Consider the following 27500-nt stretch of genomic DNA (forward strand, 5'->3'; position numbering starts at 1 on the left):
GGTGGTTCACTTGGTGCTCGTTGAATGGTGAGAATTGAGAGTATACCGGACTCCGTGCTTATGCTGGCTAATTGCTGATTTATTTTGTGGTGATTGACTGCACGTGTATTCCTTTTGTGTTTGTAGAGAAGGCTTCAATCAAGTTAAATAAAGCCTTATACTCCGAAGGTTTTCCGCACGCATTCACTACTCTCCTGTTTCCTATTTCCTGTCTTCGTTTCAAAAAATCAGAACAAACAAACAAGAAACTTTATACCTAATTTCACCCCATAACCATTGTCATTTCTTTTACATTTCCTTCTGCTTCTGGTTCGATACTCCCTCAACCCCCTCTTCCCTCCAAACGGAATCTACATTAAATATAAACACTTCAATATAAATATTTTTAAGAATACATTTCATCCCTTGGTTCTTCACACATGCTGCACATGCTCTCCTTCTCCACCACGATACACGTCTCCACTTCTTCTTCAAAGTGATTATTTTTCTGAGGTTTTTGTCTGATCTGTACCTCATCCATAAACCTCCCCCTGTCCTCGTCCCCACTCATACATTACAGCATTTCTCCATGCCCTTAACAAGCATTATAATCCCCCATCCCATGATCTTTATCTCTGTTTTGGGAAGATGGAATCAGGAAAAGCATTCACCCCCACCCCAGCCCCTCAAAACTTCATGTCCCTCATTTCTGCCTCCATCTGCCACCCATCCTCTCAATGCTTCCCCTCACTCCACCCTCGAAATGCTAGGGAGGAGCTGGGGCCTCACCTCTTTTCTCCTCCCTTCCATGTCCTCTTTCACTCTATGGAGCAACGTCTCCACATACTATTTCACTTCCTCCGTCCTCGACTGCTCCTCACTCGCCTTCTCCAACTCTGTGAGCTGTTTGTCCTGCTTTTTGAAGGACACATCTACATTGTCCATCATAACCTCAATCGATCCTTCAACTTTTTCCACCGAGTTTCCAACACCCCACACAGTCAAACCTTCCCCCATACCTTGTGCACCCAAACTTTCCCCCACAGCCTTCACACTCAAACCTTCCTCTGCACCCCATGCACTCAAACAATCCCTCACACGCCACACACTCAAAGTGGACCTCAAACATCCAGGGCTTCCGTTCCAACCTGACAGATCTCTCATTCCAGGCTGCTGCCGATAAACTGGACATCATCTGTTTAACAGAATCCTTCCTCACACAAAACATCCCTGACTCTTTAGTGTCTCTCTCTGGTGATTGTCTCCTTCTATTTGAATAACCTGAACCCCATCCTAGCAGCGGAATTGTGTTGTGTATCAAAAACTCCATTTCTCACTCTCCATGTACTGCTCTTACAACTCGCAAACCCTAGTAGTACCTCTGGCTGCGACTTCCCCTCTACTCACACCTCATGTTTGTCTGTGTGTTGTACCTTCCTCCCAAAAGTGACGACTCCATCTCCATCTACATCTCTTTCTCTCGCTCAGATGACATGGACCAACTTTTAATCACTCATCCCAACTCTCTCTTCCTCATATGTGGTGACTTCAATTGTCACCATGCTAATTGGCTGGGTGTTGGTACCTCTCTCATCAGCCATAGCACGTTTGCAAAGGACTTCGAGGACTGACTCGATCTGTAAATTTTCCCACCCAGATTTCTCCCATTGGAAAATCTTCCCTTCTGGATTTGGTGATGACCAACTTCCCTGCCAATGTATCTTGTTCATCCTCTCTCCCAATTGGCTCATCTGATCATGTGCTTGTGATGGTCAACATCTCTCTGGCCATTTTCAGAGAACAACCTCAGTGGCAGCGAGTCTAGCAGTTCACTCAGGAAAACTGGCAGGGACTGCAAGCAGCCATCACATTTCAGGACTGGTCTCCAAAATCTACTACCCCTGATATTAATTCAGCCTGGGAATTCTTCCACAGAAACCTGTTCTCTCTTAGGCACAGATTCAACCCATCTCGTCTTCAGTTATCTTACCCATCCTCCCACTCTTGGTACTCTGAATCATGTGGTGAGGCAGTTGCTTTAAAACAACTTGCATTCTCCTCCTGGAAGGCAAATCCCACTGAAGGCAACCGAAGATCATTCCATAAAGTCCACAACAAGTGTGGGTCGACTTTCAGTAGAACCAGAAAACATCAACTGTCTATTTTCAAGAATGAGCTTTAAAACTTGTCTCCCTCCTCTAAAACCTGGTGGAACCTTGTCAAGTCTCTCTCTGGTGTATGCTCCCCTTCCATCCCTTCCCTCACTTCAAATAGCACCACAGCCGACTCCGCTCGTGAGAAGGCAAAATTCCTCAATTCTGTGTTTGCTTCAATATCTTGTTTCCCGAACCCCTCCCTCTCTGTACCCATCCTTCCCAATTGTACCCATCTGCTCCTGAATTCTGTGTCTTTTGCGCCTGAGATTGCGAAAAGTTTCTGACAACCTTCAATTCTGACTGTAACTGGACCGGATGGCATCAGCTCACATGTTCTAAAAATCTGCTCGACTGCTCTTACCCTTCCTCCTTCTGCCCTTTTCACCCTGTCAATTAACCCAGATCATCTTCCATCTGCTTGGAAATCAGCCAGCATCACAGCATTACATAAAAGATGCAAAAATGGATCCCCTTAACTACGAACCAGTTAGCTTACTTCCAATCATCAACAAGGTCATGGAATCTATCATCACAGTTAACATAAAATAATTCCTTTTCTCCAAAAACCTCATCCAAGATGATCAATTTGGATTCAGACATGGTCACTTTACCTTGGACATGCTGTTTATACTCTTGCAACAATGGATGGAGGGCTTCAATATCAGAGATGAGATCAGGGCCATCTCTCTGGACACATCTCGAGCTTTTGATGGAGTCTGGCATCCTGCATTGCTCTGCAAACTGTCTTCCAATGGAATCCGAGGCCAACTCCACTCTTGGATTTCTGACTTCCTCACCTCTCGTAGCGAGTGTGTGGCTCTCAAAGAAAACACTTTCTTCTCCTCTCCCTGCAAGGCTGGAGTACCCCAAGGCAGTTTTCTAGGCCCGTTCGCTCTCTCGATGTCTCTCTGTCTCTGTCTCTCTCTGTCTCTCTCTCTCTGTCTCTCTCTCTGTCTCTGTCTCTCGCTCTCGCTCTCTCTGTCTCTGTCTCTGTCTCTGTCTCTCTGTCTCTATCTCTGTCTCTGTCTCTCTGTCTCTATCTCTGTCTCTCTGTCTCTGTCCCTCGCTCTTGCTCTCGCTCTCTCTGTCTCTCTCTGTCTCTGTCTGTCTCTATCTCTGTCTCTGCCTCTGTCTCTGCCTCTGTCTCTCTGTCTCTGTCTCTCTCTCTGCCTCTGTCTCTGTCTCTGCCTCTCTCTCTGTCTCGCTCTCACTCTCGCTCTCTCTCTGTCTCTGTCTCTCTCTGTCTCTCTGTCTCTGTCTCTCTCTCTCTGTGTCTCTCTGTGTCTCTCTCTGTCTCTCTCTCTCTGTCTCTCTCTCTCTCTCTCTCTCTCTCTCTCTCTCTCTCTCTCTCTCTCTCTCTCGCTCTCTCTCTCTGTCTGTCTGTCTCTCTCTCTCTCCTTCCGAAAGGACCATCTCAACACACACTTTCTCTCTCTCTCTCTGTCTCTGTCTCTCTGTCTCTGTGTTTCTCTCTCTCTCTCTCTTTCTCTCTCTGTCTCTCTCTCCTCCGGAAAGGACCATCTCAACACACTCTCTCTCTCTCTCTCTGTCTGTCTGTCTCTCTCTCTGTGTCTTTCTCTGTCTCTGTCTCTCTCTCTCTCTGTCTCTCTCTCTGTCTCTGTCTCTGTCTCTCTCTCTCTCTCTCTCTCTCTCTCTCTCTCTCTCTCTCTCTCTCTCTCTCTCTCTCTCTCTCTCTCTCTCTCTCTCTGTCTCTCTCTGTCTCTCTCTCTCATTCCGAAAGGACCATCTCAACAATCATCTTGAAGGGGTTCAGTCACTAAACCTCTTGGGACTCACTCTCAGTCTCGCCATGATTTCTCTTTGACAAGCCACATTTGATGGTTGGCCTCCAAAGCCGGATGCCAACTGGGCATCCTCCATCGTACAAAGTCCTTCTTTAGCACACCTGAGCTCCTATCCACTTACAAGGCTTTCATCCACAGCTTTATGAAGTACTGCTCTCCCCTCTGGGCTGGCTCCACTGCCTCACATCTTGCTCAGCTTGACGCTGTGGAAACTAAGGTTTTCAAGATCATTGTTTTCTCCAGTGATGAAGCTGAGTCTGTGGGTCTATCGCTTCGCCATCGCCGACAGGTTAGTGGTCTCTCTGTCTTTTTATGCCTCATTTCTGGTCCTGCACTCTCTGTGCTCCTCATGTTCGGTCCCACTTCCCCAAGTATCTGCAGAATGCATGCGTTCCACCAACAAATCCCTCCTCGTGAAACTGCCTCAATGCAGAAGCACTGCTCACCTCCACTCATTTGATCCTCTTTTCTCTTGGCTGTGGTACCACCTTCCACATTCTCTTCAATGTCACTCTTCCCCCCAGGTCTTCAAAACAGCTGTTCACCACAATCTCAGGTCATCCTCCATCCAAAGCCATGATCTTCTATACACCCGTTAAACCACCCACAACCCTCCCAAAATTTGCTTAAATGTATCCATCTTGTCCACGCCTTGCATTCTCCCTTCCCTCTCGTCATTACTTCCCTCCCCTTTGTGTGCAGCCCTTGTTTTTTTTTTGGCTGCTGGTTGCACCATTGGTGAGGGGCGTGGCTATGCTGCTGATGCAGTGCCCCTAGTATCAGTACACTGGTGTTAATTTCGCCGACCTCGGAAGGATGACAGGCTGAGTCAACCACCTGGTGCTAATTCAGTGGCCAATGGATCTCAAGCCATCACCCGAACCACTAAGCCAATGCCAGGCTTCTCGTCGTTACTCGCATCCCTTGTTTGTTCGTCTCAGTCTACCTTCTCCCTCCGTCCTGCTATTGGTTTTTCTCCTTTGTCCTGCTGTTGCCCTTGTTATGTTGTGTTGTGTTCTGTGTCTTAGTTTTCCATGAGCCTCGACAATGTATTAAAAAAAGAAGAAAAAAAAAAGGAAAGAGCAAGTGTGAGTTTGATGATGGATTTTGTTCTGTTGTGACTATGTCCTTTAGGTAATGCTTCGAGATGTCTTGGAGTGGTCCAATTGGTTTTAGAATAGGATTCTCAAATGAACATGGCAAGTTTTCCAGCATTATTTTCCTCGAGCCAACTCCTAACATATCATTAATTTGCCATGACTAGCAAGTGGCCCGTGCTCACATAGGATTCTGAACGGATTGGGAATGAAGGAGGCAAAAATGCAAATGGCGTCTGCTATCATCGAGCCGGCAAGTTGGAGCAAAAACTTGTATCTATTGCCTCATCTGATACAATTTCAATGCTCTAATGTTGGCAAGGTGCTCCAGTTGAAATTGTTTGTTTGATATGCTGTACTGGAGGAATCTTTTTGATGCCATAGGGTCCGTAATAAAAAAATTGGATTTGTGTCAAAACCAGTGATTAATTGCAAATGATTTGTGGCCTAAGGGCACTCATGATAGGACCATCCTGACAAAAGCAATTGGACAGCTTTGTTAAAAACGACACAATTAAACACAGGCTCTGCATTATGGGTAAAATCATACACAAGCAAGTTTGGACAGTTTCTAAGTTTGGGTTCCAGTACCCATATATCCATCCATTGGGACCATACTCTGTACAGAGCGTTGGTGCCGCCTAAGCAGTCTCCTTGGCTATTGGGCACAATCCTGGACAGGTCGCCACTCCGACACAGAATACCATACCAGCATGCTGGCACTCATTTTGCCGACCTCGGAAGGATGACGGGTTGAGTCAACCCCTCCTGGTATTAGTTCAACAGCCAAGTGGTATTTGAACTCAGGACCTTAGGATCCCAAGCCCACCAGCCCAGCCATTAAGTGAGCTGACAACAGGCTATAATACCAATATATGCATTATTATAAAGTACAAGAAAAGGCACAAAGCAAAAGTGTATGTATTTTTAAACTCATCAATCAGTTTCACTTCCATGTCTCAGTTTTGATCCAAATTGCATGCCATTCCGTACTATGGTGGGAAAGTACCTGGAGATGAAACAGACAGTTGATGGATGACGAGTGTGAGCAGAAATGCCAAACTTGAAGACAGATTCATGCCCACACTGGTTGGAGGACAAAAGGTAACTTTTATGAATGTTTTTATTTTATTTTATCTTCAGCTGCACAGCCATGCTCCCTTCAAGAGCCGACCTCTTTACAGCTCCGCCACCGAAGGTGGAGGAGGTTTTGTTTTCACCCCTTTCTGTCTGTTTGTTAATTGCGGGATTCCTTCGGATTTCGGGAATTATGTTGGTCGGTTGTGTGTGTCATTCTGTGTGTCTGTCTGTTTGTTTGTTTGTTTGTTTGTTTGTGTGTTTGTTTACCCTGTAGCAGCCACACCGTTTCAGCGATCATGACCAAACTGGGTACTGAGGTCGACCATGGTCCAACTTAGACACTTGTCGTTTTTGGTGAATCTAGGTCAAAGGTCAAAGTCAAGGTCACCGAAAAACCGAAATTCTTATTTTCACAATAACGTCCGCTAAAATGGTCGTGTCGACTTCAACACAAATCCAAAATGTGTATCTTCCAATTCTGCATCCAACCATATGTCTCATTGGGGTGTCACACCAACACCCTTCTTAGCGGTCGGGGGTCGAATGTCAGGGGGGGTCGGGTCAAAACTTTCAAATTGCGATAAAAACGCCATTTCAAGTCCGATTGACTTCCAAGTTATGATCACGACCAAACTAAGTGCTATAACTCATTAAACAGCAGCACTATCGACTAAAAGGAACCAAATTGACTTGCAGGTTTTTGTTTTTTCAGAGATCATCGAAATATGACAAAGTTATTCCGGCAATTCCTTGCTCAACGAGCAATTTCATTTGTTTGTTTGTTTTGTTTGTGTGCAGAATATCTCAAAAATTTGAAGACGGATACGGATGAAATTTTGTGGACACGTTGGGTGTGTGACAAGGACGAACTGATTCGATTTTGGTGAATATGCCGATGTGGATCCGAGAATTATTTAATTTTTTAATTGATTCTGCACCATTCAGAGATGGGGCCAAAAACGATATAATACTAGTATAACATGATATTTTAAAAATGTAATGGGCCCGATATGTTCTCGTGGATCAGGCATTACGTGGTGGAGGTATGTGCACCACCGAGTGCCCTTCGAGTTTTCTTTGCAATGCTTGACAAAATTGTATAAAGATAGCGGACATCTTGTTGGTGATCAATTCTTGGTTTCCTGATTGCCCTAGAACAGTGAACTGGAAATAAGATGGTGTTGGTTTAACGGTTAAGGTGGCTTAAGATCTTGGAGTCTCGAGTTCGCACCCCTGGCGTGCTGGTTAAACAACTCCAGGTGCGTTGCCTCAGCCTGTCGTCCTTTTGAGATCGGAAAAATGAGTACCAGCTTACTGGTAACAGGGGGCACTGCATCAGCGGCACAGCTGCGATCCAAACAACGATTGATGCAACCAGTGGCCCCAGTCTCATCCGACATAATAATATTATAAGTGAATTGGGATGACCAAGCTGCGTGGAATGGAAACATAAACCACGTGACTGAATTATAGTATAAAATTCAAGAATCATGAGTAATGTTCCTTTGTTAAAAAGAAAGAGTTGATTGTTGATTTGCAACTTTATTTTCCATAAGTTAACTTTGACTTTCGGAAGTTGTGCTTCCATTACCTGACCGCCGATTTTGTTTGGGTCTAGTGGTGCAGGTGAACTAGGTGTCCATGCTGGGATGATGCATTGTTCCTTTTTGGTACAAACACCGCGAGATGTAGATCAGCTGACAGAGTGCAAATGGTAAGAAGATAATTCAATGTTTGTTTCTTCCTTAAATTCTACGAGCACTACTTGCTTAATGCCCCTAATTATTCCCACAGCCTTGCGCTGCATACGAAAGAAAAAAGATATTGATAGATGGCAGTGCAGACAAAAGCCAGACAGTAGAGTGAACACAAGAGCAGTGACCATTTTGTCATTGCCATTATTTGGCTTGACTATCTATTTTCTTCTGTCTTCGCTCTTTTAAGCAGCAAATCTATTTTCCTTAAAAAAAAAGTTATGTTGTCCTAAAATTATTTCACCATTTTTGGCAAACCATCCATATATGAGAGTTAAACAATAAGTCTGTTAGCTCTTGGGTAGTTTCGAAGTAGAAAACAAAAAAAAAACAGCTGCCAGGATTGCTCAGAGGTGGTGCACGGACTGCGTTTGATTCCCGGGCCAACTTCAAATTCTTATCCTGGTGCTTCACAGACAAGACGTTTCATCAATGTGTGTTGTCCTTTGATGGGGTCATGAAACCAGCATCGGCTTGTTGATAAAGGTTTCACGTTACCATTCAAAAAGATTAGTAAAGAAGTTGTGTGCAGGTGCCTTGTTCAAAAATGCAAAATCCTGCCTGATCTACAGGCTGGCACTGTATCAATGGCATTGCAGCACCATTAGAAATCATGCAAACCAGAAACCAGGTGCTCATGATTCATGAATGACGTAGAAAAAGAAAACGAGTGTTGGTTGAATTTTAAAGTTTAAATATCCAAATACATTTCGTTAATATCAGCCACTGGCTTCAACCTATGGATATACTGATCACCGCTTGGAATAACTATTGTGTGTGTGTGTGTGTGTGTGTGAGATATAATTGTGAATGTTTTCTGTTTGCACCTTATGTCTCGACCATCACTCCTTTCTCTTGATTATGTTGCCGTTTTCTTGATCCCCATAGATTTACCTCTCTACTCTCAACTTACACAAGGAATTCTGGTGCATGAGGAGGCCATTTGGCCCATCATGACTGTGCTGCACCATTCCATGGTATCATCAACCATCCACACACAAGCTACATACCATGCACACAACCCAATATCCCCACACCTCTCTTTCTCCAAAGCATCTGCAGGATGAGTCATAAGTCCCAGGACACAGATTTAGCTGCTTATACAAGATATGTTTATACCATCTACCAGGGTGAGCCATCAGTCCCAGGAGTAATAATATATTACAGTAATAAATTTATAGTTGCTGAAATGCCTTTTTTCCAGAAGATGAGGATTTAATTTTGATGGTGCTGTCTTGCGAAAACGCTCCTCTAAGTCTTCTTGTACCTGTTTCATCATCTTGTTTGTGTTTCTCCTCACTTGGTACCTCGCCATAACAACGAGCCTCAATTCCACTGTCAATGGACTGTTGTCTGCCATTTTGGCTTCATGTATTATTTGTTTTATCTGAAAAAAAGAGAAAACAAGTGGAGGTACATTCAAAGTACACCACTCCCGTGCCGAATAAATAAATAACAAAGTTGGGGTGCCTTTGGCACCTGGTAATACCATCATGCAGCACGTGGAGACAGAACTTGGAGTAGAGGGAGTGGTGTGCAATAATTGATTGATTAATTGCATAATAATTGTAAAATAATTAATTTCTTAATCAATTGGCGAAACCACCGCTGTTTCATCCGAATCTGTAACTTTTTGAAAATTAAGTAATTGATCAAAAAAAATAAAAATAATCAACTGATTAATCGATAAATCAAAAATACTCTTTACAACCCAATCACTGGTTTACTGTCATGTCCAAATATCAGCTTCTGAGCTCAAAAGGTGCCTGAGATGTTGCCAGGATGAGAAAGAAAATAAACAAGTAATGAATTAATTGATTATAATTAATTAATTGATTGAATAATAAAAAAATATAAAAAATACAGTTCATACCAAAGCACATCGTCACTTTTGTCTCCAAATTTCAGCTTCTGAGCTCAGAGGATGGCTGAGATATCGCCCGGATGAACAAGAAAGAAAGAAAACAAACAAGAAAGCAAACGGAGTAAAAACTGAGTACTCCCTTTGGCACCCGGCGATGATGACATGCATCACCTGCATATGGAATTGGGAAGGAGTGGCGTACAACAGTATAAATACATGGTATATAAACAAATCTTGTATAAGCAGCTAACACTGCTTTTGATTTATAACTTATTCCCCTATGAATACAACCTAAAACCCTATTAATATAGCTACCTGGCACTGCTGTTTGCCTCCCCCCCCCCCAGCATCTATTACAACCCCCCAGACCCTTGCCTTGCATTTCACACTCCAAGACTCTCCCCATCATCATGTAATCACAATTTTCATTATTCCTTCCCAATACCAGCACCTTACATTTATTGATGTTAAACTACATCTGTTAATCTATTTCCCAATCGATTAAAGTATCGAGACTTTCCTGGATCCGATCATTACCCTCTGCTTCAGTATATACCTTACCTCAAAGCTTTCATACACTCACTTTATTCATATACTTAATTGACTTCACTTTTACACTTACTGTGGTCTCCTGTCTTCATTCGCTCATTTTGACTATCCATACTATAAGAGAGATATATCTGTCTGTCCGTGTGTATTGTATTATGACTTGTAATACAGACGTCCACGAGATGGCGATATGGGATATACAATACACATTAACAGAATTGGGGTCCTCCACGACCCCGAACTCAGGTGACTGATTTTTTTTTTTATCCCAGAAAACCAACACCCGGAGAATAAAACTACCGATTTGAAACACTTCTTTCATTGGTTCAGTTCTTGTAATGTTCCCACTTCCAGGAAAATTAATTTTTACCACATCAAACCTTCCAGTGCACACTGAGCACAACTAACAATTTTCAACTCATTCCATCAGGTGGTTCAGGATAGCCTGGAGGTACACACGCTCACAACGAAGCTGGCGGACTGGCCTCAGTTTGAATCCCGACCCAACCAAAAAAAAAAAACTGTCACACTGGTGTTTCACAGGCTGGGTGATTCATCAATGTGTTCCCATCCCAATGAAACCAAGATAGAAGTTTTTGACCTTAATGCAAAATGTTACATTTGGCGCAAACCCAACACAGCACATCACCCAAAGAACACCATCCCTTCTGTGAAGCATGGTGGAGGCAGCATCCTATTATGGGGAAGTTTCTCATCAGCAGGGACTGGGGCACTTGTCAGGATAGAAGGGAAAATGGATGGAGCAAAATACAGAAAAAAAAATCGAGAGAAAAACCTGCTGCCCTCTGCAAGAAAGCTGAAATTGGGATGGAAGTTCACCTTTCCTCATGACAACAACCTGAAGCACAAAGCCAAAACTCCACTGGAGTAGCTTAGGAACAAAAAGATAAATGTCCTTGAGTGGCCCAGTCAGAGCCCCGACTTAAATCCAATCAAAAATATGCGGCATGACTTGAAGATTGCTGCCCATCAACGCTACCCGCACAATTTGACTGAGCTTGAACAGTTTTGTACAGAAGAATAGGCAAATATTACCCAATCAAGGTGTGCAAAATTGGTGGAGACCTATCCCAACAGACTCACAGCTGTTGTTGCTGTCAAAGGCACTTCCACCAAGTGTTAACTCACGGTGGTGGACACTTGTCCAACCAAGATATTCTAGTTTTGCATTTTTAATGAATTTTCCGAAATTTGTGGAATTTGTTTTTCACGTCGAAGTTGTGGGTTACGATGTGTAAATAAAGGTGGAAAAAGTCTCATTTAATGCAATTTAATTCCAGGCTATAAGGCAACAAAAGGTGAAAATTTTGAAAGGAGTTGTAGACTTTCTTTTGGCACTGGATATATCAATTGCAGTTCCTGGCTGTCATGGTATCGCCATGGATTATGTCTTACAAGGAAAAACCGCATAATCCGCAAAGAACAACCATCCATCTGCCACCCAGACTGACCCTAACCAGCAGAGAGCACTACATCAGCAGCACAGCCATGCCCTCAACCATTGATGCTACCCTACAGCCTTGTGCTGCATATGTCCACTCTGCAAATTTCGATTATGTATATGTACACATATATATATATATATATATATATATATATATATATATATATATATATATATATAATTGGAGGTTATACTGTAAAGGCAGTTTATGGCTGTTATGTTTTCTTTTTTTATTACAAATGATTGAACAAGTTGGAGTTTAGTTTGAACTTTGTATTTACTTTGATTCAAAATAAAATAATAAAAGTAAAATACATTGTAGAAATTAGATATATTTATCATTTGCAGAGTCCACAGTGCGACAAGTGAAACACGTGTAGAGCATCTTTCATTGTCACCCACACTCAGCTCTGGACATTTTTACATGAGAAACGAGTGGTGGAGCCACTCGACAAATCAGAGGCCTCCCGATACAGCTTCCGGGCAAGTTAGGAATCGAGAGGATATGTTTACTGCTGCTTGTCTCAAAAGATTTGTCAACAAGGAAAATCTATCCAGGATCAGCGCACCTGGAGGCATGTTGTGAACACCACCTCACCCTTCTCTAAACCTCTCCTGACCCCATCTCCTCCAATCCCGTAAAGAGTAGGGCTTAAAAGGGAGTTGATTGATTGATTGAAAGAGCCTGCTCATGTTTTTCTTTTAATCCTGGCGCGCCGTCTTTCCGGCATGGGCAGACAGGTGGGGGGACGTGGATGGAGTGGTCGTTGCCATCGCCTCTGGGCTGGATCAGCAATCTCCTTGAGACAGCCCTTTCTTCACCTTTCTTTCTCCTTAAGTTATAGCTGTCTGGTTTATTTTAAAATATATATCTTCTTAAATTGCTTTCTATTCTTTGCCAGCAGCCAGGCATTTCTATATAGTGTGCGTTCAAAGGTTAAAGAGGGGGTGTCAATCGGCTTTAAAAAGGGCTCGCTGTCCAGATTTATTGGAAACTCACTGGAAGTAACCAATGATTTTAAAGTGATATTAATTCACAAGCTAAATCGAATAGAATGCTTTTTTTAATGCTGTTATTTGAGTTAAGCACAACTTTATGAAAGTGAAATTATGTGAAATTATGCAAATAAGCCAGATATAATTGTCATAGCAATTTTTAGTGTCTAAGAGCAAATTGCTGACAAACACACAATGTTCAGTGATCACAAGTGTACTATCATTTATTCTTTCATTATTCCACCTGAAATAAATGTTTTAAGAATGTTTTACCGAAATACAGATTACACCCAATATCTATTTAGATAAGCTTGCTGCGTCGACAACCCGATACTCCTGCAATTATCCCACTACAAAGAGATGTTTTGAGGATAATTTAGGAACTTGTACATAATATATCTTGTGCAAGAAAATGACACGAGTGTACATCAGTACACCTTTACATGAAATCCAAGGACGTTAGTAAATATGGACAAACATCCGGTATACAACTTGTACCTGGGTTTCCCTCCAGCATAAGCCAGGGTTTCAGATGAGACCACTAACAGAGTAATAGGTCAACCATAACTATTCATAGCCCAAAGTCTGTATCAGACAGATAAAACCCTGCCTTATTTTGTATTATGAGTGAAGAACCTGTCCTTATGGACTGGATAATTTTTATTCCCACAGAATTGGTGTATGTATTTTATCCTATCACGGTCTGTAATACCCCCTCCCACCAGGACTGGCACTATGCCGTGCATGTTTACATAGAGAATTGGAGTCATCCACCAATCCTGACCCCCAGGAGTATCAATTCTTTTTTTACTCCATAAAAACTTCCCATGCAACTCCCAAGTACAACCAACAGATCTCAACTCATTCCGTTCAGTGGTTTAGGAGTGCATAGAAGTCAAACAAACAATCACCCCAAATTATAGTATAATAGATGTGCCTCCCGCCGCTTCACTCATTTGCGGAACTGGGGGGGGGGGAGGGTGGGTTCATGGGACTGAAGACCCCTCCTTCGCTCAAGTATGGGAGAAAATTGTCTTACTGGATTAGAACTACTGGCAGAGAGTGCATCGCTGTAGGTGCATCTCATTTGAGACCGTCATTGACACTCTTGCACTCTCACCCCTTCGCCTTGATTTTGTACTTTAATATTTTGTGAACCTCTGCTATTTACTCATTTATCAAGTAACCTTAAAATCAAGTAATTTATCAAGTACCCCCCCCCCCCCACTAAAGAAAACCCTGGTTGCGCCTCTTGCTTCACTTACGGGTTTAATCAAAAGACAGCATGTTGTAAATCACAAACATACTGCATGTCTGTCTATGAGTGTCAACGAGGATGTAAAATGAAGTAAAACACATGAAAAGGATATAGACTTGGCGAAAAAATTTGAATTTTTTTTTTTTTTGCCAAGTATGTTGACCTGTAGCGTTTGTCTGCCTGTTTGTCTGCCTGTTTATTTGTCTGTTTGTCAAATGATTTTTGGCCACAGTTTTCAAGCAATTGTTTTGATTTTTTTGTGTGTCGATGATTGGCCAAGGACGGCAACTTTAAATTTTGGTGAAGATCCGAATCCAGATCTGGATCTGAGAATTTTTCAAGTGATTCTTCACCATTGAGAGATGGGGCCACAAACGATATATCGCACAATATCTCAAAAATTTATCGATGGATTCACACAAAACTTGGTGGACTGGTTCGGAGTGCCACGCGGAAGAATTGATTAAATTTTGGTGAAGATCCGAATCCAGATCTGGATACGAAAATTATTTAATTTTTAACTGATTCTTCAGCATTGAGAGATAGGGCCAAAAAACGACATTGCATGATATCTCAAAAAGTTGAGGATGGTTTCAGATTAAACTCGGTGGACAGGTTGGGTGTGTGACAAGGACCAATTGATTCGATTTTGGTGAAGATCTGAATCTGGATCCAGAATCGAGAATTTTTCAGGTGATTCTTCACCATTGAGAGATGGGGCCAAAAACGATGTATAAGCATGTTATGTCCAAAAGTTGTGGAGGACTTGTGACATAACGAGGTGGAAGAGTTGGTTAGGTGGCAACAACAAACCAATTCGATTTTGGTTAAGTTCTGGAATCAGATCCAACCTTTCAGTCCATTCATCCATTGGGACCGTACTCTGTGCAGAGCGTTGGTGCTGCCAAAGCAGTCTCCTTGGCTATTGGACACAATCCTGGATGGGTCATTACTCCGACACAGGATACCAGCAAGCTGGCACTCATTTTGCCGACCTTGGAAGGATGACAGACAGAGTCAACCTCACCTGGTGTTAATTCAGCAGCCAATGGGGCTCAAACTCAGAACCCTAAGATCCCAAGCCAGCCACCCTAACCGCGAAGCCAACACCAGGCTCAGACCATTTTGATGCTAATCTCTACCTCGATACTCTCCAAAATAGATATTAGGTCTTTCTCCAATTTCCGAATTATGAAGTGGGTAAATTTGCGATTAAGAGTAAAATCTTCTTCTTCTACAGATTCGCAGTGATGTCACACACAGAGGTACACCACCAGATCTGTACTGTCTATGGGTTACATCGCGGTACGATTTAACTCAAATGGCGAATAATTTGTGATTTCCCACAAATATGCCATGTCGATGCATCGTTGGTGCTTGTGTAGTAAGTAATACAAACCAAGATGGTTTCAAGCCACATCAATGGCTGAAAGACCCTTAGTTTGCCAGAAATTGGACGAGGTTTGTCCAAAATGCCCGCATGTGGATCAGACCGAGAAAATGTTCGCTTTCGTGCTCGGAACATTTTACAGAGCAGGTCATGAAACAACAGAGATGGCTAGATCTTGTGGTTATCCGCCACGATTTGGAGAGGATGCCATCCCCACGATTAAGTGGAAGAAAAAGCCATTGCTCGAAACTGTAACACCATGTCTACCCAGCTACCAGCATATGTACACAGACAATTTGAGCGGTGAATCAAACACCTGTTGCCATTGCCGAGAAGTTACCACAAGAGCACCTGAAAATAATTATCAATTATCAACACAAATTTCAAAAAATCAAATTAACCACCATCTATTTATAATGGAGAGAATGTATGTATGTATAATCATCTACTCCGAGAGGATTTGACATCCGACGGTAAAACTTTCAGGGTTCCCCCACTTTGCCATTCCCACATAATCCCCCCATTAACCATCGCTCCCACAATCCCCACCACCATTGCACCCCTCCCCCCACTCCACCCTCTTACCCCCTTCACAATCCTCCATCCACTGTGGAGGGACATCGACACCTCACTGACATTATGGTGGGACACGACATGGACACAAATCATGTCCCGGAAAAGTGTGAAACGGGACGACCCCATAATATACAAAACTCCTGGTTAGTCTGCGATGGTGGGACAAAGCATTTTGCAAACAATTTGCTCACAGTGTCTGACTCTGCCCAGGCGGTGCCCGTCTGTCAGGCGATGATGGGTATTTCTGCTCGAGTCACATATCCCCACCGTCCCTCATTTCTCCTTGAAACACACAGGATCATAAAAACAAATGATATGATATTAGGTTCATATAAAACAGTGTTGTGTTAAATGTGGCTTCGAATGTGAGCAAAGGCTATTTTGCAGAAATAATAGCAGCAGATTTATTCATGGGTCTCGTCCAATCTGCTTCCACTTTTTTTGGCTCCTGTACTGTTTTTGGAAGTTTCTAAAACTTGGTGTGAAGGTGGTGTGGGGGGTTGGAGGACTATGAGAAGAGTTCCTGGCTTTTTATAAAACTAAACAATCAAATAGGTACAAATATATTTAATTCAACAGAGGAAAAAGGTGGTGAGGAGTGAGTTGAGAAGTTAAAATTTAAAAAAAAAAAAAAAGGAAGGAGATTATGGCAGAGAGAAAGGATGGCAGATAAGTGTGGGAGAAGTGGTTTGAGAAAGGAGAGAAGTTGGGAGAAAATATGATATGGTGGGAGAGAAGGATAGGCAAATGATTCGTGGGGTGATGGGGGAGGTCAACAAATCTGCCATCTTTTGCAGAAATATATCATCTCCAATGTTGGGCTGGCAGGATGGCATCAAGGTATGCATACTCAACTCTCAGCCGTCGAACAGGGTTTGAATCTCAGCTGAGCTAGAAAAAAAAAAAACTGCCATTCCGGTGTTTCCCAGGCAGGGTGATTCATCAATGTGTGTGTCATTCGGGCGATGGATGTTAAACAGGCATCCCATCTGCCAGCATTCATTGTTGGACATTAATGATCCCATGGTGTCTTTCGCAAAGAGGAGGTGAGCTATCGTCAGCACCATGACCAAATTACTGCACTAACCGGCAGAGGGCACTTCATCAGCGGCACAACCACATCCTCAGCTAATGATGCTACCTCACAGCTTTGTGCTGCATCTGGACAAAGAAGACAAAATGGTTTTGCAAGAGACAAACTGGTTTTGCCAAGGTGCTAGCTGGACTAAGCTATAAGGGATGGTGCAGAAGGAGACATGACTTTATACATTAGAAAGGGGGTGATGTTGATGATGTTCTTGTTGAAATGTTTAAGATGATGAAGGGTGTAAACAAAATAATTGATATTATCTGAACTGTATATAGATTGGATGACAGAGTGTCGTCATTATGGGCCAAATGACTTCCTTCTGTGTCTAAATTCCTTATATATCCTTTTGCATTGATGCAGATAATATATTACATATTTGTTTTCTCTTTTGTATGCCATGCCGATGCTCATGTGAGAGTCAACACACAGAACGTACGACAAGGGTAGCAGGAGACAAGAAGGGTGGGGGAGGGAAGGAAAAAACAGTGGGGAACACAGACATGAGATCTGTGGAAGGGAGAGGGATAGGGTGGGATACACGGGGTAAACAAGATGGTACTACAGGGACTTTCAGGAAGGAAAGCAGGGAATTTGAAAATTTGAAGGGGGTGGGTTTGCAGTGGATTAGCGGGGGTAGAAAAGATCATGGTTTTGGATGGGAGAAGATAAGAGGTGGTGGTAAACAGCTATTTTTGAAGACCTGGAGGGAAGAGTGGGATTGAAGAGAGTGTGGGAGTTTGTTCAAGAGGAGGGGGAAAAGAGGAATGAAAGAGTGAAAGTGAGCAGTGATTCTTGATTTTGGTAGTTTCACCAGAAAAGAGTTGCTGACAGACCTTGAGCACCCTGTGGAAATATTGGGGGGGGGGAGACATATCGCAGACAGTGCAGGGGAGAGGGGGAGGGTGAGACCGGAGAGGAGATGGGAGAACACACAAAGCCCACCGACCATCGACCCTCATCCAGTAAGAGAGTGAGAGACCCAAAGACTCAGTTTCATCGCGGGAAACACCAATAATCCAAAATGCCTTGGTTTCCACAGCGTGAAGCCGAGAAAGGTGAGAGGCAGGAGCACCAGCCCAGAGGGTAGAGCAGTACTCCATAAGGCTGTGGACAAAAGCTTTGTATGTGGTCAGGAGCTCAGATGGGCCGAGGAAGGACTTTGCATGATGGAGGATTCCCAGTCGGTGACTGGCTTTGGAGGCCAGCTTGAAATGTGGCTTTCTCAGGAAAGATCAGGGCAGATAGTGAGACCTCGAAGCTTGAATGAAAGGACTTCTTCAAGAGGATTGTTGAGAAAGTAGATCGGGGTTTTTTCCAGATGGTCCTTTTGGAGAGACATAGTGAGAGTGTGAGATTTGTCTGGTTTGAAAGACATGTTCCACGTGTTGGACCAGTTTGTGATTTTATCCAGATCTGCAGAGAGTGAAGAGGGTACTGCTTGCCAATCTGAGGGATGATGGATGGTACGACAGAGGGTGGAGTCATCAGCAAAGAGATAAAGAGGATTTTCCAGAGTCGGAGAGATCATGAATGAAAACCAAAAAAAGAATAGGGCCGAGAATATTGCCTTGAGGACCTCCAGCCTGGACAGGAAGAGGTGATGAGAGAATTCCATGAAGGGCCACACATCGGCTGCAACAGGAGAGGAAGTCTGCGAGCCATGAGTGGAGATTGCCTTGGATACCATAGGAAGAGAGTTTGGTGAGCAGGGCAGGGTGTCAGACCATATCGAAAGCAGGCGATATGTCGAGAGAGATGGCTCTGATTTCATGTCTGTCATCGACTACCTCCATCCATTGTTGGGAAAGCAGAAGCATCATATCTAGGGTAGAGTGACCTCGTCTGAATCCAAAAAAATGAGGTGCTGGTCGATTTGCCATGAGGTGAAGGTAGAGAATCATGCTTTTGAGAGAACAGAGGCACCAATGAAAAATTGTGAACATTTCCGTGTCAAATGACCAATCCTGAATAGGTTGTCATTCCATTGCTGGTTGTGGACATTTCTGTTGAGCAGCCATGAGAGTTGAACCTCAGCCATGAGAGATCAATGAGCCATGAGAGATCAGCAATGAGAGATCAATGAGCCATGAGAGATCAACCATGAGAGATCAATGAGCCATGAGAGATCAGCCATGAAAGAGCAATGAGCCATGAGAGATCAGCCATGAGAGATCAATGAGCCATGAGAGATCAATGAGCCATGAGAGATCAACCATGAAAGTTCAATGAGCCATGAGAGATCAACCATGAAAGATCAATGAGCCATGAGAAATCAACCATGAGAGATCAATGAGCCATGAGAGATCAGCCATGAGAGATCAGCCATGAGAGATCAATGAGCCATGAGAGATCAGCCATGAAAGATCAATGAGCCATGAGAGATCAATGAGCCATGAGAGATCAGCCATGAGAGATCAACCATGAGAGATCAATGAGCCATGAGAGATCAACCATGAGTGATCAATGAGCCATGAGAGATCAATGAGCCATGAGAGATCAGCCATGAGAGATCAATGAGCCATGAGAGATCAATGAGCCATGAGAGATCAATGATCCATGAGAGATCAATGATCCATGGAGAGATCAATGATCCATGAGAGATCAATGAGCCATGAGAGATCAATGAGCCATGAGAGATCAATGAGCCATGAGAGATCAGCCATGAGAGTTGAACCTCAGCCAGGAGAGATCAATGAGCCATGAGAGATCAGCCATGAGAGATCAATGAGCCATGAGAGATCAATGAGCCATGAGAGATCAGCCATGAGAGATCAGCCATGAGAGATCAATGAGCCATGAGAGATCAGCCATGAGAGTTGAACCTCAGCCAGGAAAGATCAATGAGCCATGAGAGATCAATGAGCCATGAGAGATCAATGAGCCATCAGAGATCAATGAGCCATGAGAGATCAATGAACCATGAGAGTTGAACCTCAGCCATAAGAGATCAATGAGCCATGAGAGATCAATGAGAGAATGGTGTTGCTTGTAAAAATTCAAAGTAAGTCAGATAAGAGTGACCAGTAAAAGGATGTTTCTATGATCACCTGTCATTGAGCATCTGTATTAAGGAAAAAGGAAAAGCTGCATAATTAGTTACTTGCTATGAAAATCTCAGCATGATTTGTGATGTAAAACAGCCACATCGAGGAAAATGTGTAATAAATATGGTTGTTTTCTGGCTTTATTCTTCTTCTTCTTGCATATGGCAGCTTGGTTGCCAGGAAGCTATCATTTTGTTGGGGCACAACTATCCCACTGATGCTGCGCTCCTCTACCAGTCCACTGCTACTCATTTCACTGACCTCAGAAGGATGACAGGCTGAGTCAACCCCACCTGGTGTTAATTCAGAAGCCAATGAGGCTCAAACTGAGGACCCTAACATCCCAAGCCACCCTAACCACGAAGCCAACACGAGGCTTATGGGCTTTATTGATAACCCATCCTTACTGGCGACTATTTCTCATTCCATAGTTGGAAATCGTACATTGAGAAGCACCGGTGGCATCCCACAATGCACAGTTCTCGGGGGGGGGGGGTCTATGCTCTTATTAGTCGACATAAACGCTCATATTGCCTTGAATACTCTCTGAACAATCACATAAGTAACTCCACTACAATTACCTATTTCCTCAATGACAGGAAGACTGCAGCCCCCTTCACTGTTGACATATCTGGAGAAAAACAAGAAATGGATAATCACCTGAAAGCTGATGGTCAATGTAACCAAGTCACATATCACCACTCTGACCCTGCACAAGGATGGGCAGGCAATCCTCACAGTATTTTTTTTCTGCAATCAGCCTCTGGCAGAGGTTCCAATTGTGGAACTTCTGGGACTCAACATTACCTTGATGCTGTTGTGGGCTGAACATATCCCTATATCGTGGGCTAATCAGAGACTTTGAACACTCCACAGAGCAGTATCCTTTCTCAACCGATAACAGCACATAACAGTTTTCAAAGTTTTAATTTGCATCCATTTGTGGGTAGGTGCAACAAATTCATCCCTTGCACCTCTATCCCCGGAGCCAGAAATGGTGATGTCCAAATCCCTCATGATCATTAGTATCTCCAGGCAAAGGGCTTCCCTCTCACAGCAGACAAATTAGTGACCTTACAGTCCTTTATTGCTATTATTCTGGTCTTGCCCCTCCTGCCCTCTCTGCCCTTCCACTCTTCCCCTTCAGCACCTTAAGGTACATGGTCATCCAGAAATCCATTCCTCACCCCCTCTTCACTCTTCCCAAGTCTAAGCATTTTGCCAACCTCTGCTCCTTTATCCCTCTTTCTCTCTAACCCTGAGCTTTCATTTTAGTTATTGCTAATTCCACTGTCTATGTCCATTTTCCTTATAAATCATTATGCCATAGTCTGTCTGCCTGGTTCTTGCTTGTCTGCCGTCTCCCACCATCGCATTATTGATTTGCCAATCAGAAATTGCCTAAATACATTGTTATAAATCGCATTTCTATGATGTTTGTGTATAAGAAGCGGACTTTCAAACCTAAAACAGAGCCAGCAGACTAATGACCTTACTCTAATGAACCAGAAAGCAAACCTCATTAGGCACTGCTTTGCTTAGATAACCTATTCGGGTCTTGCACCATCGATTTCAGTGGAAATGTCACATGATCTTCACATGCTTGTCATAATACATGTGAGATTAAGCAGTAGGTACCATCCCTATTGTGAAGCATGGTGGTAGCAGCATCATGCTACGGGGATGCTTTTCAGCAGGAGGGACTGGCAGACTTGTAACGATAGAGGGAACAATGAATTGAGCTAGATGCAGGCAAATCCTGCATCTTATAAAGATTAAGCAATAGGTGCTTTCGAAGTGAGGCTAAATCTTCCACTGTTAATCGGTTTAAAACAAATTGCTAACACTTCTAATTTCACACCTAAACCCTTTTGTAAGGGATTCAATGGATTTGCACCAATTTGTGCATTATTCTTTTGGTTGAGAAACGAGCGTGATTATTTTGCTTTCAGAAATGTTTCCAAACGTGTGCTTCTGTCAAGATTAACTACATCAGGGTAGTTTGGAGTGAGGGCAGCTGAGGTGAAGAAAAGCATGGATGGAACATACTTTGGGGAATGGTGGGGGTCAAAATTTCCACCATATTTGTGTACAATATCGATAGATAGCATTTCGTTTTCATCGAAAACATCAGGATACTAGAGGAAGAAACTTTTAAGGGGAAGCTTGACCTGTCTCACCAGTACTGTTTCTCCACACCAAACAGTTAATTTGTCATTCAATTTTACTGATAGTGGAGAGAAAGTACAGTGCCTTCACAAAGTATTCACACCCCTCAACTTAGGTCACATTTTGTTGTTACAGCCTAAATTTAAAATGGATTAAGTATAAAAAAAAATTGCCACCGATTTAAACAAAATACCCCATAACGACAAAGTGAAAACATGTTTTGAGAAATTTTTACAAATTAATTAAAAGTGAAAAGCTGAAATGTCTTGTGTCAATAAGTATTCAACCCCCTGAGTTAATATTTTGTTAGAAGCGCCTTTGGCAGCGACTACAGCTTCGAGTCTTCTTGAGTATGTCTGTATCAGCTTCGCAGATCTGGATTTGGGGATTTTCTCCCATTCATCCTTATAGGTTTGCTCAACCTCTGTGAAGTTGGATTGGGAACGTCGGTGAACAGCAATCTTCAAGTCTTTCTCCAGATTCTCAATGGGATTCAAGTCTGGGTTTTGGCTGGGCCACTCAAGGACTTTCACTTTTCTTGTTGTGAAGCCATTCCAGTGTTGCTTTAGTTGTATGCTTGGGGTCATTGTCCTGTTGGAGCGTAAATCTTCGCCGCAGTATGAGGTCTTTCGCACTCTGAAGCAGGTTCTCCTCAAGGATTTGCCTGCATCTAGCTCCATTCATTGTTCCCTCTATCGTTACAAGTCTGCCAGTCCCTGCTGCTGAAAGGCATCCCCATAGCATGATGCTGCTACCACCATGCTTCACAATATGGATGGTGTTAGATGGGTAATGAGCTGGGCAGGGGTTCCACCAGACATAGCCAAAGGCCAAAGAGTTCAATTTTCATCCCATCAGACCACAGAGTATTTTCCCTCATGCTCTCACAGATTCTTTCACATGCCTTTTTGCAAACTCCAGGTGTTCTGTCATATGCCTTTTTCTCAGGAGTGGCTTCTGTCTGATCATTCTCCCATAAAGCCAAGATTTGTGAAGTGCTGCAGAGTCTGTTGTCCTTCCGGCAGGTTTTCCCATCTCAGCAAAGGACCTCTGTAGTTCTGTCAGAGTGGTCATTGGTTTCTTGATCACCTCCCTGGCCAAGGTCCTTCTTGCCCAGTGGCTCAGTTTGGTCAGATGGCCAGGTCGAGGAAGTCTGGGTAGTTCCATATTCTTTCCATTTCCTCATGATGGAGCTCACTGTGCTCTTGGGAACTTTCAACATTTTATAAATTGTTTTATACCCTTCCCCAGATCTATGTCTACCCACAATTATATTGTCACGGCTGTGGAAATTCGCAATACACCATAAAGGGTCCAGAGGTGTGTAGTTAGCTAACTACACATGAACTTATATTGATAAGTTCATGTGTAGTTAGCCCACACCTGTTGTTTAGAGGGAATATGTGTGATTCATCCGGGCTGCGACGCTTTGAGTTCGCCATTTTTTCTTTCTCTATTGTTATTTTGGACCATTAAGCTACCGACAACTCAAACACCACCACCCTTGCCTCTTTACCTCCACAACTCCATCCCGCAAACATCACTTCACCGCCATTCCCAAACGATGCCCGCCAACCACCAAACCACCACAGCAAACCCCCACCACCTTCGCCTATCTGCTTCTACAACCATTGACCACACCACCAGTCAACACCAAATGTCGTGCTGTCCAGGGCCCGTTCGGTAATTGATGCCGAACGCGTCGAGCCGTGGGTACGAATGCGTTCCTCTCAGGGAGAAATTCGGATCAGGAAGGGTTCACGCCCCTTTTTCTCTGTCCAATGGGCGAGCGTCGGGCGGTATGGCTCCGCCTCGAAGCGCGATGAATGTGGATTCTTTACGGGAGAGAATTCGGATCAAAAGAGGCTCACGCCCCTTTTTGCCATGCCAATGGCTGAACAGAGGGTGGCGTGGCCCCGCCTCCAATCGCGTTTTGATCCTAAAATCTGTATACAGGCTCCTCCTCCGGTCTATAAAGACGCGAGCACAAGGCGACTCGCGCGGAGGCGGGGTCGAGGGAAGACAGAGGTCGTCGTCGAAGCTGGAGTAGTTGTAGTGTGGTGTCGTCTCGTCTCGTTGCTGGGCTCGTCGTTGGAATCGACCCACCTTCGCTTCCACAAGTGACCAAGCCAGACAGCCATTCCTCTCGCTCGACCGTGAGCATCAACAATTCCCCCCCATCCGCGCTGAGATAGTGCCGGTGGCTCCGTTTATTCCCCACCCTAACCGTGGTGCCGACCCAACGGTGCTGGCGCGGAGCACGCCGGAGAGGGCTCACCGACCATGCCAGGGGCACGCAGTCGGGGCGCAGCTGCGTGGACATTGTGGCTTGCCCGCCATTGCGTCACGAGGACGCGGGTAAGACCTTTTCGGTCTCGTGGACCTGGCCGCTCCTCCAGGTTCTGCACACATTTGGTCCACGGACCCCGTCTACCTCCCTGCCTATGGGGAGGTCTTTTCTTTGCTTTTGAATGAATGCTGTGGCGCCGTCCGACAAGTATAATTGTTTAAGTGTTGTAAATAATTATAGTCGGTAGCAGTGCTTTTGCTTTTGTTGCATTTTGTGTCATTGCATTACTGCCTTACGTGCTTGTGAGTGTGAAATAAATGTGCATTGTGTGAACTGTTTCCCGTTTCGTTGCGTCCCTTTTTTTCCCTTATTGAAAGCTCCATCTTGCATCACGTAAGGGATTGATAGTGGGTATAAAACACCCGGTAAATCATCTGAACCGTCGAGGTCGACGATAACTCGCTCGGTTACACTGCAGCACGGAACGAGCTGCTTACACAGTTCATGTCCGGAGTCGACCTGTGGCGTGGTACAACTCCTCGGTACGCTACTCGCGCGGGTACTTAGGTATATCGACATTCTGCGATTCACCCTATTTCGCGCGGGTAGAATGCGGACTGGGTTGCGGTGAGGTTAAACCCCCACCCGTGGCTAGCTCCTTGGCGGTAGTTCCAAGAGGGTCACGACTGAATTGTCCGTTCCGGTGGGCGACGTGTCACGATTTGAGTTACGTGGCCGATCGCACACCGGACGGGCCGAAATTCGTAACAATATGTCAGTTCTTTGGACAGTTCCTTGGACTTCATGGTGGAATTTCTTCTCTGACTTGCACTGTCCACTGTGGGACCTTATATAGAAAGGTGTGTTTCTTTCTAAATCATTTGCAATCAATTTAATTGGCCGCAGATGGACTCAAATCAAGTTGTAGAGACATCTCAAGGATGATCACAGGAAATTGGATGCATCTGAGCTCAATTTGGAGCGTCATTGCAAAGGAGTTGAATACTTATTGGAGCAAGACATTTCAGCTTTTCATTTTTAATTAATTTGTTAAAAAAAAAATTATAAAATCGTGTTTTCACTTTGTCATTATGGGGTATTTTGTGCAGATCAGTAACAATTTTTTTTTTAATTTAATCAATTCTAAATTTAGGCTGCAACACAACAAAATGTGACAAAAGTCAAAAGCCAATACCCCCTCCCCCTCCCCACCTCCATCAAAAGAGCACGTGTGGTCAACCAATGGTTTGATAAGAATGACACTGATGTTATCCATCTGCCATGGCCCTCTCAGTCACCAGTCCTGAACCCAATCGAGCATTTAGGGGATATTCTGGAATGACGCCTGAGATAGCGTTTTCCACTTGGTGGACTCTATGCCACGGCGCATGCAGGCCGTACTGATGCACGTGGTGGCCCAACGCCCTCGGAAGTGACTTTAAAATAGTGTTTCCATTTTTTTTTGTTCACTACATGTATGTATGTATGTATGTATGTATGTATGTATGTATGTATGTATATATGCCTGTCTGTCTGTCTGTCTGTCTGTCTGAACCTTATGGAATTGAAAAATGCTTGACCAATTACCCTCAAGTTTTCATATATGCTCAGGGTAACCAGGGTCAGGTCATGGGAACAAAATAAATCCCTCACTCCTTGCAATGGTGTGGAGATGACATGTAAGTTTTATTAGTGCACGTGGCATAGGGCAAGTGGTTTAAACACTGATCCCTGTTGGAAGGAAGAGGTATTGAGGGTAGGAAACGACAACAGCCATGGCAAAGAGCAAGTGATTCACTGGCACAATATTTGACTCCTGGAGCAGCGGGTATAACGAGTCAATCACAGATACCAAACTCTTTTCAGAAAGTCAGAGTTGCCGAAGCAGTCTCTTAGAAAATGGTTATGCTGGGTGATTTGGTAATGCTTTGTGGTTTGGTAATGCTTCTGGTTTGGTGATACTGGGTGATTTGGTTATGCTGGGTGATTTGGTTATGCTAGGTGATTTGGTTATACAGTGTGGTTTGGCTATGCTGGGTGATTTGGTAATGCTTCTGGTTTGGTGATACTGGGTGATTTGGTTATGCTGGGTGATTTGGTTATACAGCGTGGTTTGGCTATGCTGAGTGATTTGGTTATGCCTGGTGGTTTGGTTCTGTAGTGTTATTTGGTCATGCTGGGTGATTTGGTTATACTGGGTGATTTGGTAATGCTTCTGGTTTGGTGATACTGGGTGATTTGGTTATGCTGGGTGATTTGGTTATACTAGGTGATTTGGTTATACAGCATGATTTGGCTATGCTGGGTGATTTGGTAATGCTTCATGGTTTGGTGATACTGGGTGATTTGGTTATGCTGGGTGATTTGGTTATACAGCATGGTTTGGCTATGCTGGGTGATTTAGTTATGCCTGGTGGTTTGGTTCTGTAGTGTTATTTGGTCATGCTGGGTGATGTCGTTATGATAGGTGGTTTTGTTATTCACATGTAACATATTTCTAGTTCATCATTGCAATCCATTTTCACAATTACCTTAATCTAACTGAGAGCCCATATACCTTGGCATTTCACTTACATATCCCATTAATCCCAAGATTGACGATTTCACAAGGGAACCGTCACAAAATGGTTTACTATTTCAAGAGGCACCTTCGTTATGATGGATAATTTGGTTATATTGGGTGATTTGTACCAGACCATCGGATCGTTTCCACCGCAATCTACAAGTAGAGGGACAACTTGGTTTACTTCCTTGTACGAGGCATGACGAGCTGCAGGATGCAGCACCCCCTCCAGCACTTCATCAACATTCCCATTTTTAGTCGGATTCGTGTCCATGGGCTAAATACAGAATAAGAAGGTTCAGGCTACCCAGCTGTCCTGCTGTGCCTTTCATCTATATAAACCATTTGCTTCATGTAATCATAAGCAGCACTTAA

General features: G+C 43.7%; 1 protein-coding gene and 1 long non-coding RNA gene across 3 annotated transcripts in view; one reads left to right on the top strand and one right to left on the bottom strand.

The window, feature by feature from the left end:
• The window catches only part of LOC147024849 (uncharacterized), a 10629-nt gene extending 53 nt beyond the window's left edge, over nt 1-10576 (top strand). Inside the window, exons 1-3 of the long non-coding RNA XR_015059228.1 lie at nt 1-27; nt 7736-7831; nt 8760-10576. The exon at nt 1-27 is cut by the window's left edge and continues 53 nt beyond it. This is a non-coding gene — a long non-coding RNA (uncharacterized LOC147024849). The remainder of the gene's footprint in view (nt 28-7735; nt 7832-8759) is intronic.
• SLC38A9 (solute carrier family 38 member 9) overlaps nt 1-27500 on the bottom strand; it is a 144490-nt gene that overhangs the window by 115793 nt on the left and 1197 nt on the right. For both annotated transcript variants that reach the window (XM_085885162.1, XM_085885159.1), the window contains exon 3: nt 16161-16251. The gene's annotated coding sequence lies outside the window, so the exon portion shown is untranslated. The remainder of the gene's footprint in view (nt 1-16160; nt 16252-27500) is intronic.

This window comes from Eptatretus burgeri, chromosome 6 (genome assembly GCF_056783735.1).
Source record: "Eptatretus burgeri isolate ZD-2024b chromosome 6, Ebu_testis_v1, whole genome shotgun sequence".
NCBI lineage: Eukaryota > Metazoa > Chordata > Myxini > Myxiniformes > Myxinidae > Eptatretus > Eptatretus burgeri.